The sequence below is a fragment of the Macaca nemestrina genome, chromosome 4, assembly GCF_043159975.1.
Source record: "Macaca nemestrina isolate mMacNem1 chromosome 4, mMacNem.hap1, whole genome shotgun sequence".
NCBI classification, from domain to species: domain Eukaryota; kingdom Metazoa; phylum Chordata; class Mammalia; order Primates; family Cercopithecidae; genus Macaca; species Macaca nemestrina.
In genome coordinates, this window is record NC_092128.1 from 61,710,721 (window position 1) to 61,726,374 (window position 15,654).

General features: G+C 32.9%; 1 protein-coding gene across 9 annotated transcripts in view; it reads right to left on the minus strand.

Annotated features, from left to right (window-relative positions):
• Positions 1-15,654, minus strand: part of LOC105475402 (calcium voltage-gated channel auxiliary subunit alpha2delta 1) — a 506,236-nt gene that overhangs the window by 292,704 nt on the left and 197,878 nt on the right. The gene's annotated exons all lie outside the window — the stretch shown is intronic.

A 15,654-nucleotide genomic window follows, 5' to 3' on the forward strand; every position in this document is an offset into this window, starting at 1 on the left:
CACATTTTCAAAGAGTTATTTAGATAGAATTTCAAAGGTATGTTTTGAGGGGACCAAACACATAGCACCAAGGTAAGCCACCTCAGTTTTGTAGATTTTTCATCAATTGCCATTAAAAAAAAAATCACATGGTATAATAAGTAGAAATCAGCCTGAGAGGAAAAATGTACTAGATTGGATTTTTTTAAAAAACTGCCCTTACATTTATTATGCACTTTCCCTTTTCATCTCACCCATCCCACATGGAAAAAACAAAATCATAAAAACATTAAAGAAACAGTATCACCCCAAATTCCAACACTGTTGCCCAATAAATGTTTACATTTTTTCCTAATTCTTATTAAGTCTTTGTTCAGATGCACAATTAGAAAAATAATGGTAATCATGATATTACCATTGATTTGAACAAGTCATGTTACGTCATAGACTTTTTACATTTTACTCTTCCCCAAGGAACACTGGCCATATTGTAACACTGACCATATTGTAAAGTCTTCATAATATTAGTTTTTAAATTCTGTAATACACTACCCACAATAAACTGTCATTCTATTTTATTACAGTGTGACATTTCGCCACAGAAAGTCTTTTACTATTCCATCTTTGTGGCTATTTAGTATTTTTCCTACTTTTAAATTTTTTTCCTGAGAATACTCAGCAATATCAATACAAGCCAAAGAGTATGTGTATATTTATTGTTTTTAAAACAAATTTACTTTCCAAAATAATTTTTGTTAATTTTACAAATTTAAATAGTCAGAATACTAAAATGTGAAAAACATAGCACCCCAAATTAGGAAACCATTCTAATTTGGCTTATACCCATCACATTGCTAATCACCATCTATAAAGATTTATCTGGATAATGCTTTCATTAAATGATGCATATTTTAAAGTAAAAATGTCCGCCTTTTTGTATTGCTGTCAAGACAAAAAAAAAAATCATCCATTTTCAACAGTAGATTGAGGTGAGATCTCCATAGAGATAAAGAGTAAAAAGCTCATCTTAGTTGAAAATAGATCATATGCCATAATTTCTACTATGGACTTTCTCAGTGTCATCTAATTTAATGCTGTGAAGTAAATAATAATTGCCCCCATTTTAACAAATTGAGATTCTAATATTAAGACTTGGTTGGCCAGGTGCGGTGGCTCACGTCTGTAATCCCAGCACTTTGGGAGGCCGAAGCAGGTGGATCAGGAGGTCGGGAGATGGAGACCATCCTGGTTAATACCGTGAAACCCCGTCTCTACTAAAAATACAAAAATTAGCCTGGCGTGGTGGCGGGCGCCTGTAATCCCAGCTGCTCGGGAGGCCGAGGCAGGAGAATCGCTTGAACCTGGGAGGCAGAGGTTGCAGTGAGCCGAGATCGCGCCATTGCACTCCAGCCTGGGCGACAGAGCAAGACTGTCTCAAAAAAAAAAAAAAAAAAAAAAAAAAAGACTTGCTTAAGATCACATAGATTCAGGGTAAAACACAGATTGGGTTGTTTCTACTACAACATTCTAAATACACAAAAAATTAATAAATTAATTACACAGATACTTCAGGATTACCTTCAAGCAGACATATCCAAACATTGAAAATCGGCTAGCAAATTTCTTATAATGGGGAAGTAATTAACTGATTATTTGGAAGATACTGTACTTTTTCTGACTTTGGGTTAATTATAAAGAAGAATCACTTCATAAAACTTATTTCAGGTAAAAGAATTAGTTATAAAGCATTATATAGTGATGGCTACATAAAACTATATTTCAAAGAACATTGTTTTATTCTTGACATATTACTATTTTCACAACATGAACATTTCTACAGTGTTCCACCAGGGTTCACAAATATTATTTTCCTCTTTTTATTTTGTCAGTTTATTGCTGAAAAACAGTATACATACAGAAAAGTGTATACATTTTAACAAGGTAAACATATTCATATTATGCATTCACATCAAAAAACAGAAATTACCATTATCCCAGAAATCATGCTTCTAACACCAGAGATTAGTTTTGCCTTCACAGATTTTTTTTAATCTAGCAAAGCTCTGATAAATTGTGACCTTTATTGAAGTATTCATTTAATTTCTGCTACCTCCTCCATTTCTTCCATGAAGATAGAAGTTTATCCCATGAGATCAAGTAAAGTAGACCAGATGAAAATAGTAATATCAAATTGGCACTGGTAGGGACAACCTTTGAATACCTATCATTTGGCACATACTATACAAGACCTTTTTTTTCCCACTCTTACAACAACATCAAAACTAAAAAGATTATGTTTCACTAAAACAACTCACAGAGAGTAGTTATATTTGCATAACAGGATTTATTCCTGCTTAGTTCACTACCATCTGTTTTCATATTTTAAGTCAAAAGATTTATACATTAAACAATCTTATATAGCTTTTCACATGCTATTTTAGAAAGCAATTGGCCCAAATCCTGATTATTTTTTCTATGTATATAGAGTTGTTCCCATAGGTAGGATACAAACCCTCAAATTCAACATTTTTTGATATAAATAATTTAAAGTCTTATCACAACTGTGAAAAGAGCAATTACTTATTCTATTTATGATAAATTATTAATTGAAGTATGCATTCAAATATATACTTCCTGATAGCAACTTCTTTAATCCTTATGTAGAACATAAAACAATAAACAAAGGAGAAAAATCTTCAATAATTTACTTTTCTCTGAAATTTACATTTCTCTGAAATGGCTCAAGATACTTCCCCTAATGGAGAATAAAATGAATTATATGTGGAACCAGATCATTATTGTAATGAAAATGTTAGGATTTAACTATCAAAAGCACATACATAATATATGCTGTGTCACATCTTCCTATATTAATAGGTTTTAAGTATTAGATTATTTATAATTAAGATTCAACAACATAAAAAATATATTGTTTACCACCTTATCCATACATCTAAACTAAAATGTCACAGAGGGTAGGGTAAGGAAAGTAATGATTCAGATGTTATTCAAATAAGCCTGAACAGTTACCTATTTACATAAAAAATTGGATGTTTGACTTTATGTTGATTAAATAATCAACTGATATCTTTATTGCCCCTCTGACAATTTTATGATTTTTAAGCCACAGCCTTAGAATTTTTAAGAATATCATTTTAGAAAAAAAATAGCTATTCTTCCATCCTGACAACTTTATATTATTTAACCACAAGGGGGCCATAACTATCTTCTTTGAATTGTTTAAGCATGCCAGGAAGCAGATAACATTGAAAATAAAATCAATCCATTCTCAAAAATTAAGTAAACATAAGAAAACAATTAGGAACATACAAATCTGATTTTTGAAAGTAAAATGAATATGAAACACACGGGTATTTCCCATACATGTTACACATTTAAAGCAAGATACTTACCCCTACTTCTGTCTCCAAAACAGGCACATCTCTGTACCTTCTGAGCTTACAACAGACTTTTACCTTAAACAGAATTAGTATTAAGTATGATCGTTTGTGAGAATTATTAACAAAGCCACTATTGCTCAAGTGCTGCAATTTACCACTTGGCAAATAATAAATGCACCTCCAGTCTGTGCTAACCTGATGACCTGAGGTGAAATTTGAGAATGAGTAAAATTACCAAAATATGCTCCCCTGGCTAAGTGAGCACACTAAAAAAGGAAAATAACATCTAATAATGGTATGCTTAAATTATGTTCTTTTTTTAATTAAAATTACAAAACAGATGGAATGGTAAACTATACAAAGCAATAAACGTTTTGTTCAAATAGTCTCTCTGGTACATTCAGCAAAATAAACTCCTCTCTGCAGATAAAAATATAACATTTGTCTTCTGAAAGAAATATTCCACACAAGTGCTAGTATAAGGTAGAACTAAACCAGCTGTTCCACCCGTGGCCCTATGTTAATACTTTAGTGCCTTCAAAGATGTTATCCAAAACTCTCACCAAAGGCAAATGAACTTTCCCTGAGGGGAGGGGCAGGCTGCTTCTAAAGCAGTGGCCACATTATGAATTCACACTATATCCAACGATCTTCTTAAATTTCCAGTCACTCACGCCATCCTCACATTATCACTTTAAATTTTGTTATACCAAGGAAGGAAAATGTTGATAACAGTAATAATAAATGCTGGAATAACAGAAATATTCATCCTTTTAACAATATTGATACGAGTTCTTAGAGTCTTCTAATTTTAAAATTTCACACCACATCTTTCATATTCATTCTCATGTTGTCATAATACCTGGATTTCCTTCATTTTTTAAAGATTTTTCCTCAAATGCCAAGCACCACTGTCTAACTACTCTGCTGGTTGGAGGAGTAGTTACTACTCTGCTGGTTGGAGGATATTTAGGCTTTGAGATAACATGACAAGCCAACTGGACAATCCAGAAGAGGACAAGAATGGCCTGGATGTAGTCTTAAAATGTTACAGTGTATGAGCCCCAATAATGTCTCTGTACCAAGGAAATGGATATTTCCATGACTCACTCCCCTCATCCGTCTAATGGAAATGTACTCATCACCTGCTCTATATGCTGATGACTATGTGTCCATGAACTGTGGAAGAGGTATACATAAAGTAAGCCTATTAACCTTCCCAATATTCTTATGTGAAAAGCCAAGGAGTGAACAGAAATGAGTAGGCTAACATTTGGCAAAATTCTCAGTTACGCAGCACTTTTTTGTAGAGGGAAACCAATATTTGAAAAGAAAAAGTAACACGGAGAACAGAAAAATTATCTCTAGAAACTCCTAACAAGTTACCAATAAATAGCGAATTATAGAATGTGAAACCCAATTTCTTAGGCCAAATGTTATTTTCGGCACAAATTTTCAGAGCCTTTGGATCCACTCTGTTTTAGGGTAGCATAGGCTCAATCCATTCCAATGGAAAACAGAGGGTGATTCCAGGGCCCAACCTATATTAAGAACAGTGGTAGTCAATAGTATAATATGACATCTGTATTCCAAACTGATAGGTACTCTAGACATGCATAACTAATGTACAACAACATCTTTCCTACACGTTTTTCAAAAGACCTTCAACAAGTTGCACTTGACATTCACAAAAGAGCACATTCCCTATGATAGTGCTATTTCTCTCTTTAGTTTTAAATTAAATGTGACATTCATAATTTAATCTCCTCACTAACCAATTGTATATCAGAAAACTTGACTTAGAGTAAGTATTTTCTTCACTGATTAATATTAGAATGGAGAATTCAACCAAAGCTATTAAAAGCTTTTGTCCCTTTCTTATTAGTAGTGTTTCTTACATTGAGCTTTTTATAAAAGGCTATAACTTGATGATATAACAAAAGTAGAAGGAAAAACAGTATATTTAAGCTCTATTTCACCATGTTCTTAATATTTCCTCACTTACGGCAGATTTTCATGCCATAAAACTAATTTACCACCCACTGCAGGTGATTTTAACTCTAAATTTTAAAATTTTATGAAGTGAAATAAAATAATAAATAATCCAATTACTAAGAACTTATTAAAGAGACTCTCCTTCCTCAACCACGGTTAAATCCATTTACATTTCTAACTCAGTATTTTAATCCAATTATAAATAAGAATATCCTTTAATGGGTCCAATCTTTATTGAATGAAAATAAAATCACTGAGTAGATGAATGGTATATTGGGATATGGACATTTTGAGGTAAATAATATATTCAATTGATGAAAAGAAAATAGCAACCAATAGAAATTCTAGTAATGACTGTGTTTATCTTTACAATGAAGTTTAGTTAAATTCATTTCTTCCTTTTTCTCTAATATCTTTAAGAAAAACAGAATATTATTTTAGAAATACTCTTATGCCAAGAAAATAAGAATATGAATCAGTATGCTCATTGGTAAATGGCTAGATCTTATTGCTCCTAAATGCCAAAACCTTAGTCAAATAAAGCAACATATGGAACCAATATGATACATTTGGTGTACTGTTTAAAAAAAAAATCAAGTCTGTATGAAGGCACCATAAGGAAATCAGAATTTTAGCTCCACACAATCATGATTTGAAAATACTTTTTAAATACTCAGTAGACCCCACGTCCCTGAAAAAATCCCACCGCTATAGTAATGCTTAAATCATAAATCAGCACTTGTAAAATTAAAAATTACCACAATAATTCTATAGCCTGGTACTTAAGTGTCTTTTTTTAAGTAGCTGGGTATTTACCCAACCCTTATATAAATTATGTAAAAAGTAAAGACCAGAAAAAATATGTTCTAAATCCTAAAAACAAATTTTACAAGTCTCCCACTCTTAATACATTTCACAATCCTAAAACTAATGATAATCATTTTTCCCCTAACATTTTTCAATTCGAATAAAGTCAGGAAATAAAAAGACAATCTAACAACTATCACTTCTGAAGCTAGATCAGCAAATTTTTACTGAACACAAGGCATCAGAGTGATGTGTTATTGGCAAAACATACAGACAAACACACAGATATATACTTATGTCTTCTAGACTGGTTTTCCCTACTTCCAATCTTCTGTGATTTTATTCTATTGGGCTATGCACCTGGTATGACTAGGCTGTCTCAAACCTTACTCATTTAAGTACTTTTTTATTTTATAATCAAATTATGGACAATTTATAATCTCACATTAACATTTTGATCTAATTGGATTATTTTCTGAATGCAAAGTACAGATTGCAAGCTAAAACACACATTAAGTATAAGCATTTGAAAAGATAGGACAGAGGGTCTTGAAAGAGCTTAATTTCAATATGCTATAACCTATAAGTAACTTACACAGTGTATTCAAATATATATACAGTACTTTACTATGTGTTGGTCACTATGTTAGTTGCTTTGTTATACATTAAAAAGAATCAGATACAAAAGCATCAAACATTAAAACACATTAGCACAAGTTTTATGTGTGTAATTAGTAGCTAACCTAAAATCTAAAGATGTCAATTAAAAAAATAAAGTACAGTTAAATGATGCACACATTACTACTCATTGCTGTTACTCATGGTTGCTTGTAGTTACACAATATTTTTCCACACACTATCTCATATATCTTACAATCCAATTTCATCCTCTCAACATCTTACATGTTAAATAAAATAGATACTATCTTCTATTGTGAATGAGGAAATGAAAAGATAGAGGTCCTGAAACTTTGTCACACAGAAAAATCATACAATAAATTCATATAAGAAGGGAATAAGATTTAAGTTGTCTGTCTTCTAGTAGTGTCCCCACTACCTCACATGTAACATACCCACACTTTCTCATGCTATCACTAGCAAGGGGATTTAGGCTAACCTTTTGAATGTGTTCTTATTTTTGACGCCTCAGTTTGTGAACCAAACATCTACAAGATAGGGGAGAGGCAAAACTATGTCACACAAATAGACATTCCCAAACACATAATGAAGCTATTAATCGCTCAATTAAAGATGGTCCTATTAAAAAGTGAACAAAGGACATGAACAGACACTTTTCAAAAGAAGACATATATACGGCCAATGATGATATGAAAAAAAGCCCAACATCACTAATCATTAGGGAAATGAAAATCAAAACTACAATGAGATACTATCTCACACCAGTCAGAATGGCTATTATTAAAAAGTCAAACCACAACAGATGCTGGCAAGGTTGTGGAAAAAAAAGAAACACTTATGCACTGTTGGTGGAAGTGTACATTGGTTCAGCCACATTCAGTAGTAACTGATCTATTTGAAAGAAGAATCTATGAGTTTTTTTGAGAAGAGGAATTTGGATCTTGACTTAGACACTTCTATATCTTCAGTGTTAACTGTATATCTGTTACACAGAAGTCACTCATTAAATGTTTATTGAAATGAAAACTGTCATCACATAACGCTGCACCTAGAGTTGGCTCTGATGGATCTGTCCTTGCAGATAAACTAGATGTTGCTTGGGAATAAACACGGCAATTGGATTCCTTCATTTTATTATTCTCAAAACTCATCAAAATATCTGACCCAAGACAGATACACAACAATCTTTATTGAATGAAAATAAAATCACTGAGTAGATGAATGGTATATTGGGATATGGACATTTTGAGGTAAATAATATATTCAATTGATGAAAAGAAAATAGCAACCAATAGAAATTCTAGTAATGACTGTGTTTATCTTTACAATGAAGTTTAAATTCATTTCTTCCTTTTTCTCTAATATCTTTAAGAAAAACAGAATATTATTTTAGAAATACTCTTATGCCAAGAAAATAAGAATATGAATCAGTATGCTCATTGGTAAATGGCTAGATCTTATTGCTCCTAAATGCCAAAAACTTAGTCAAATAAAGCAATAGATGGAACCAATATGATACATTTGGTGCACTGTTTAAAAAAAAAAAATCAAGTCTGTATGAAGGCACCATAAGGAAATCAGAATTTTAGCTCCACACAATCATGATTTGAAAATACTTTTTAAATACTCAGTAGACCCCACGTCCCTGAAAAAATCCCACCGCTATAGTAATGCTCCCACGTTTCCTTAAAGTTTCTCATTAGTAATCATAACAATAGTAGGTAAAAATAATTGTGCTATCCAAATGCATTTATTGCAGTAAATTTATTGTTCTCTTTAAGGAGCACTTTGCGCTTCAAAGCTTTTCACTAGAAAGAGACAAGGAATAATATTATCAATATCCATCATAAAAATATCAAAGCCCATATCATTAAAGTTAGTGGAAGAGTTTTCCACAGAAATAATACTGAAGCCTAAATTGTCATGTAGCCTAAATGTCTCTTTTTTTCATTAGATTCGGAGTCAACTGCATTTTCCTGACTAGTCAATCACTTTGTAAAAGGCTGGAAGGCCCCATTGGAGGTCATTAGCCTATTTGCAAGGTCTACTGGAACTTGCCTCTGTGCCTCTGAAGTGTATACACACATACTGCCACCCCAACAACGGGACTCATTTTCAGGTTTTCTACACATTTATGAGATCTCAGCTTATCAAAGTGCTCTTTCCATGGTCTGTGGTAAAAAGATTAGGACATTAAGTATAAAGAATCAATAAATAATGTAGATGTAATTTACTTAGCTAAGAATTGATATATTAGAAATGAATACAGCACTAAGATTATTCTGCAAAAGAACAGTTATAAACTACAATGTTAGACTCACTTTAGGGCGTCTATGGAGTAAGAAAAGGATCCTTGACTTTGGAGTCATACACACCCATGTTTAAACCCCATCCCCGGCACTCAGGCATACCAGTTGCATCACTGGGCCAAATTAGTATCTATGAGCCTTGGTTTCCTCCTCAGTAAAAATAACACCACTGACCTCATAAGTTTATTTTGGTTATTAAGTAAAATAATATCTCTCAAACAAAGGAAAAGCCTCTCAATCTACGTTATATCCCTTCGTCTTCTCCATTCTGCCCTTATAGATAAGCTCCAGGAGGAATTGAATTTCAACCCTGATCTAATAATGTCATTTTATATTTTGGATCTAAATCTATTATGTGAGTTTAAAAAACTATTAGCCCCCTTTCATAAGGACATGAATCATACACGGAGTTTTAAAATTGCAAAGTTTAGAGGCAAATACAAGTATATTACTGGCTTGGCAGTATAAATACATCAAAGAATTCTCACAAACCGTATTTTTTATGTTGCTTTATGTACCAATAATTCATCAATTAATTTATTTTACTAAACTCTTAAAACACAAACTTATGTTTTACTTAAAAGGTAACTTTAGGCCAGGCACGGTGGCTCATGCCTGTAATCCCAATCTCAGCACTTTGAGAGGCCGTGGTGGGGGGATCACAAGGTCAAGAGATCGAGACCATCCTGGCCAACATGGTGAAACCCTGCCTCTACTAACAATACAAACATTAGCTGGGCATGATAGTGCGTGCCTGTAGCTCCAGCTACTCGTGAAGCTGAGGCAGGAGAATCACTTGAACACGGCAGGTGGAGGTTGCAATGAGCCGAGATCATGCCACTGCACTCCAGCCTGGGCGACAGAGTGAGACTGTGTTTCAAGAAAAAAAAAAAAAAGCAACTTTAAGGCCTTACTTTAAAGGTGTCATAAAGTACAGTTATGGAAATATTTCACAATTTTAACTGAATGGAGAGTACACCAACCTAGGAATCTAACTCAGTCCTTAAATCATCTTTGAAGTTGGATCAAATTCTCCGTGTTAAAATTCTACCAGTTCTTTGTAGGACTGATATAACTCATGTGTATTAAAAATAATTTTTAAGATTTCCTCAGTAGTTATGACCCTGATTACAAGTCAGACACCTTTGTGCGATTTACTAACAGTTTACATTATCAGATTATCAGTTATTAAAAATAAAGCCATGTCTTCATACTTCAATATTTGACCTAAATACTTTTTTCTTTTCTATATTTTATTCTCTACACAACGAGGTAGCTGCAGAGAGAATAGTGCTAATCTGGACTATATTTTGCATTAATTCAGGGACTTTTGGAGCTACACTAAATTGCTTTTGCTTTTTCAGACCTGCTTAAGGTCAGACAGCTGAGGAAAAGCCAATACCCCATAATGAAATCTCAAACATCCTGGGAATACTCACTTCAAATCTGTGGGATCAATTTGGGGATTCACGACAAAAGGAGTCCCAAGAGATCTACTTATACCATCACCATCTCACATTTCAGATCCTAGTCTCCTAATTATTCTAGAGTGCTTGATGGAGAAAGGGGCAGAGGGGGGAGGAACAGAAAGACAGTATGTATATGTTTAAGGATGCATGGAAGGGAGGGAGGGGGCAATTAGGTCAGAAGGGTTAATTCTGGGCCCAGTCACATATGTGTAATTAATTTCTATGTTTAGTACAAATGCAACTGTATCAACAGTATTAATTTAATATAATGGCAAGCTAAGAGCAGAAATATATGCTACTATTTTTAATTCCTATGGGGTAAATTTGTGTCATTTTTCACAGTATGGTTCTATTGAAAACCTTAACAGAGAAAATATTACTTTCTGGGCTATAAGAGCCGACTGATGATGTCACCTCTTGAAATGTATTTAACTATTTAAATATTAAGCTAAAATAATGCTCCAACAATCTTCCTAAGTTGTTTCACTCACATAAGAAGGATAAAATTTATCCTCAAAAGAATGCTATGAGGCTTGATAAGAGGGAAAAAAAAGTGAAAATGCCTAATGGAGAACATGACTTAGGTTAGGGATTAGTTGACATTATGTAAATCTGAATGTCATTAAAGTAACAGTAAATAAATTTTATCACCAAGAGTAAGAACAGTATAAGGTAGCATATAATATGTCGTACTAAAATAATTTTTAATATAATATATTTTAATCAATTCTTTAGCCTATCTGAGACATATTCAGAAGATAGTAATCTAAGATGTAATGCTGAAAAAGAAATTAACACAAAACTAACTATATGGAGCAGCCACAGCAATTCTTAAAATGTGAGAATAAACATGTTAAAAGTCTCATATTTAACTTCACTACAACTATTTTACTCTTCAGTTAAACTAAGAATTTCATTTGTGAATTTTAAGTAATCTATACTCATTTCTACCAGGAAAATTTTCTGGTTGCACATTTTCAAATACAGTCAACTTTTTCTTGCTCATATGCTAACTGGCATTCAGTCTTTTATAGCAGTAATCACTGAAAGAAAATACTTCTGTCAAATGCAAGGGATCTTATTCAGCAAATTGAATAACACAGAAGAAATTTTCATTATATGATATAGAAAATTTTCCTTCTCCAAATAGAGTCACTGCATTGATTTTTTTCATGATTTGTTGATTGTCTATTACACACATCTACACATTCCAAATCAATCTTTTTTTTTTTTTTTTTTTTTTTTTTTTTAAATTTATTTATTATTATTATACTTTAAGTTGTAGGGTACATGTGCATAACATGCAGGTTTGTTACATATGTATACTTGTGCCATGTTGCTGTGCTGCACCCATCAATGCGTCATTTACATCAGGTATAACTCCCAATGCAATCCCTCCCCCCTCCCCCATCCCCATGATAGGCCCCGGTGTGTGATGTTCCCCTTCCTGAGTCCGAGTGATCTCATTGTTCAGTTCCCACCTATGAGTGAGAACATGCGGTGTTTGGTTTTCTGTTCTTGTGATAGTTTGCTAAGAATGATGGATTCCAGCTGCATCCATGTCCCTACAAAGGACTCAAACTCATCCTTTTTTATGGCTGCATAGTATTCCATGGTGTATATGTGCCACATTTTCTTAATCCAATCTGTCACTGATGGACATTTGCGTTGATTCCAAGTCTTTGCTATTGTGAATAGTGCTGCAATAAACATACGTGTGCATGTGTCTTTATAGCAGCATAATTTATAATCCTTTGGGTATATACCCAGTAATGGGATGGCTGGGTCATATGGTACAAATCAATCTTATGAGTCCAGACTCATACTGAATTTATTGCAGAAAAACTAAATATTTTGTAAGAGCAAGAAAAAAAATGTATTTTGTTTTCATTTTATTAAAATGAAGGTTGTGCCTTAAAATAATATTTAGTGTAATGGTTAGGAAATAATCACTGCACCATGAAAGTTTATCTTGTTTTAAAACCATAAATCAGGCTGTCCAGAAACTTTTTAAAGTATTTAAAAATTGTACTTTCAACTCTGGACAGTTTATGATACCAAAACATTTTAGCATATGTTACACAGATATTTGCATTCCAAACATCTATTTAAATTCTTTATAAAAACATTTTAAACTGAACTGTTCTGATATTTTGTTTTACAATGAAACCAAGCCTTTAAAGATGGTGTATAAAGGTAAACTCTTCTTTAACTTTTACCTCCTTTTTGTTTCAAGTTCTCCCCATCCTGCTACCGCATGCTCTACTATCCCACCCTCCAGAGGCACCATTAAGAAACAATTTTTATTTACATACAACTTTCTAAACAAGAAAAGAATCCTGGCGATTTTAGCTATAGATCCTTTAAAATTCAATTCTGCAATTGAGTTTATGCCTTATAAATATTTTTTAAAGATTGTTGACGTATGATTGGCTCTTATATTTTTCTACAATAGAGAAACAAGTCTCAATTATACCCGATTAGCTATCCAAATATTTACTTGTTATTGTGAGTAGTTAATATTATCAATTTGTTATAAAAGTAACCAACAATGACTAAATACTTGTTATTTGACAAGCAAAAGTGGTTTTGTTTTGGTTTTTACACACATTATCTCTTTTAATCCCCACAACAAACCCAAGAACAAGGTGTTGTCGTGATCCCCCTTCGGAGGTGAACAGGGAGGTACAGGGAGGCCATGTAGCTTGCCTACACTCCCACCATGCTACATGGGTGCAGACAAAAGAAAACACATGTAGTTTTCTTACTACATGTAGCAAATCCCAAACTCTTCTTCTTTATTCTATATATCCTAAAATAACGACATTACAGAACTATTTACATTTAGCTCTAATTTTGAATTTTTAAAAATGGTTAGTGATTCTTTTACTTAAAGGTCAAAATTTCCATTTTCCAAGGTGACCAGAAGTCTCATACTGCCTTCAGAAAGAAAACAGGAACCAAAGACTTAAAGCTTTTCTGGGCTGAGCTCACTCTTTCTTTAACAGATTAATTTAGAGGTAGAAACTCTTTCAAACTTCACCTTGATTTGTATCTTTTAGAGAGGGGAAAGAGTTTTCATTCATTCATTAATGTGCACATTAATTAGATAATTTGTCGGTTTTATTACTTCTTCAGAGACATTAAACTTCTCAAGGGAAAACATTTCATGGAAACAACATGCATTCTTATTATTAAAATTTCCACTTTAATCTCGATGGATAAATAATACTTCATATGTAGATTCATTAATTAGGATTTTAATCAGCTTTTAAGTTCAAATCCTTTATGACACTAAAGGATGAGTTATCCAAACCTAACCAGAAATCTTTTTTATCAAGGGCGTTTCTATAATCCCATAAGACAAAAGGAAGAAAGCGTGAAGAAGCAAGAAATCTAAAATATTAATCATATTGCATTTTAAAATGGTCTTTGCAGTCTCTTTTTTATATGTAAATTGGATGTTTAGGCTTAGTTTTGGTTTTCTACAGTAGAACAAACAGTGCTACCTGTGTTAAACTGAATCAAGTAATAACTTCTAAGAGGTATGCTGAAAAACAAATGGAACTGAAATAATACCATGACCAGATGTCTTAACATCAGTTAAACTAAAAGGAAAATAAAATTAAGCATGGGGAAAAAAGCAAGAGAAAAAAGCACAGAATGGTTATGATTACAGAAATAATCATCACACAAAAACAGGTCACATGAAGGAAAACTATTCTCAATAAGAATAAGCCGCATAACTTAGGAATCCTTGATACAGTATCCTTTTTAAAATTTTCTCCATGGATAGTAGTGCTTAATTTTTCTTTTAAGTATCATCGCATCCTTTATGTGATGTCACTAAGGCCATTTAAAAATCTGTTTCCAAAATCTTTCTCTAACAGTCCCAACTTTCCAACTTTAACATACTTACATAAACACAACTACTACTATTATTTTAAAACGCATAATTTTAACCATATTCCACTGCTGCAGACAATTACAATACGCTTTCCATTAAAATCATATGAATTATACATAGGAAATATTCTTTGATCATTACTGTCTCTCACACATGGGAAAAGTGGAATAAAATAGATGTAGCAACAGCTTAGAGCTGATTTTCTAACAAAGCATAAAGCTTCCTCCACCATGTCCACTAAAACATATGGAGCAGCACTGATATCAAACAAGAAGTACAACGTCTTGCCTACACAGCAATTCTGTGGCAAACACTAAGCCAGCCATGGAACCTTAAGGTTTCATAATGTCAATGTCTACTGTCTTCCTCACATCATTGTCATCACAGGTGAGGCAAAATTCTCTGAATCCCCATGGGCTTACAGCTTACTGTGCCCTGCACTAATGCATAATTTGTTTTGGTTTTGAATAAATCCTTGCATAATTATTTATTCTTGCAGAAGTCTCCTGCACACAATTGAAATTCACCTTTAATGGTTTCCAAGAGGACAGAACCCCTCGGTTTGGTGTTTCCAAAGATGTAAGAAAACTCTAATAATGTTTTATGAATAAAAAAATACAACCCCAAATTTTCCTAGAAGACTTTCGTAAATATTCAGTAATTTAAAATGTTGCAAATTCATTGTCCAGACATACACAAAATGTCTTTCTCTCTCTCTCTCTCACACGCACATACACACATACACAGAGAGAGAGAGAATTTAGAAAACTGGTTAGTTTTATAAAATTCACTTTAAAGGGAAGGTTGCCATTTTGATCTAGGAGAAACTGGTAACATTAAAGAATAAGATACATGTATGTTGTGGTTTCTTATAAAAGTCCCGGTATCTTCACCTTCTGGCATAACATAAACTATTGATTTATATTTAAATATTCTTTCAATGATAGTTTGTAGTTTATTATAAGCATTTAACTTAAATTTTTTCTATATGACTTTGTAGTTATCAGTGATCTCTCCTCACCAAAGGTCTGACATTCTACTGTCTATGTATATGGGATCATTTGTATTCTGTCATAATAATCCCTTTACAGACCTAAGCCTCTGTGTCCAAGTATATTAATAAATTGCTCGGTTTTTTTCAAAGACAC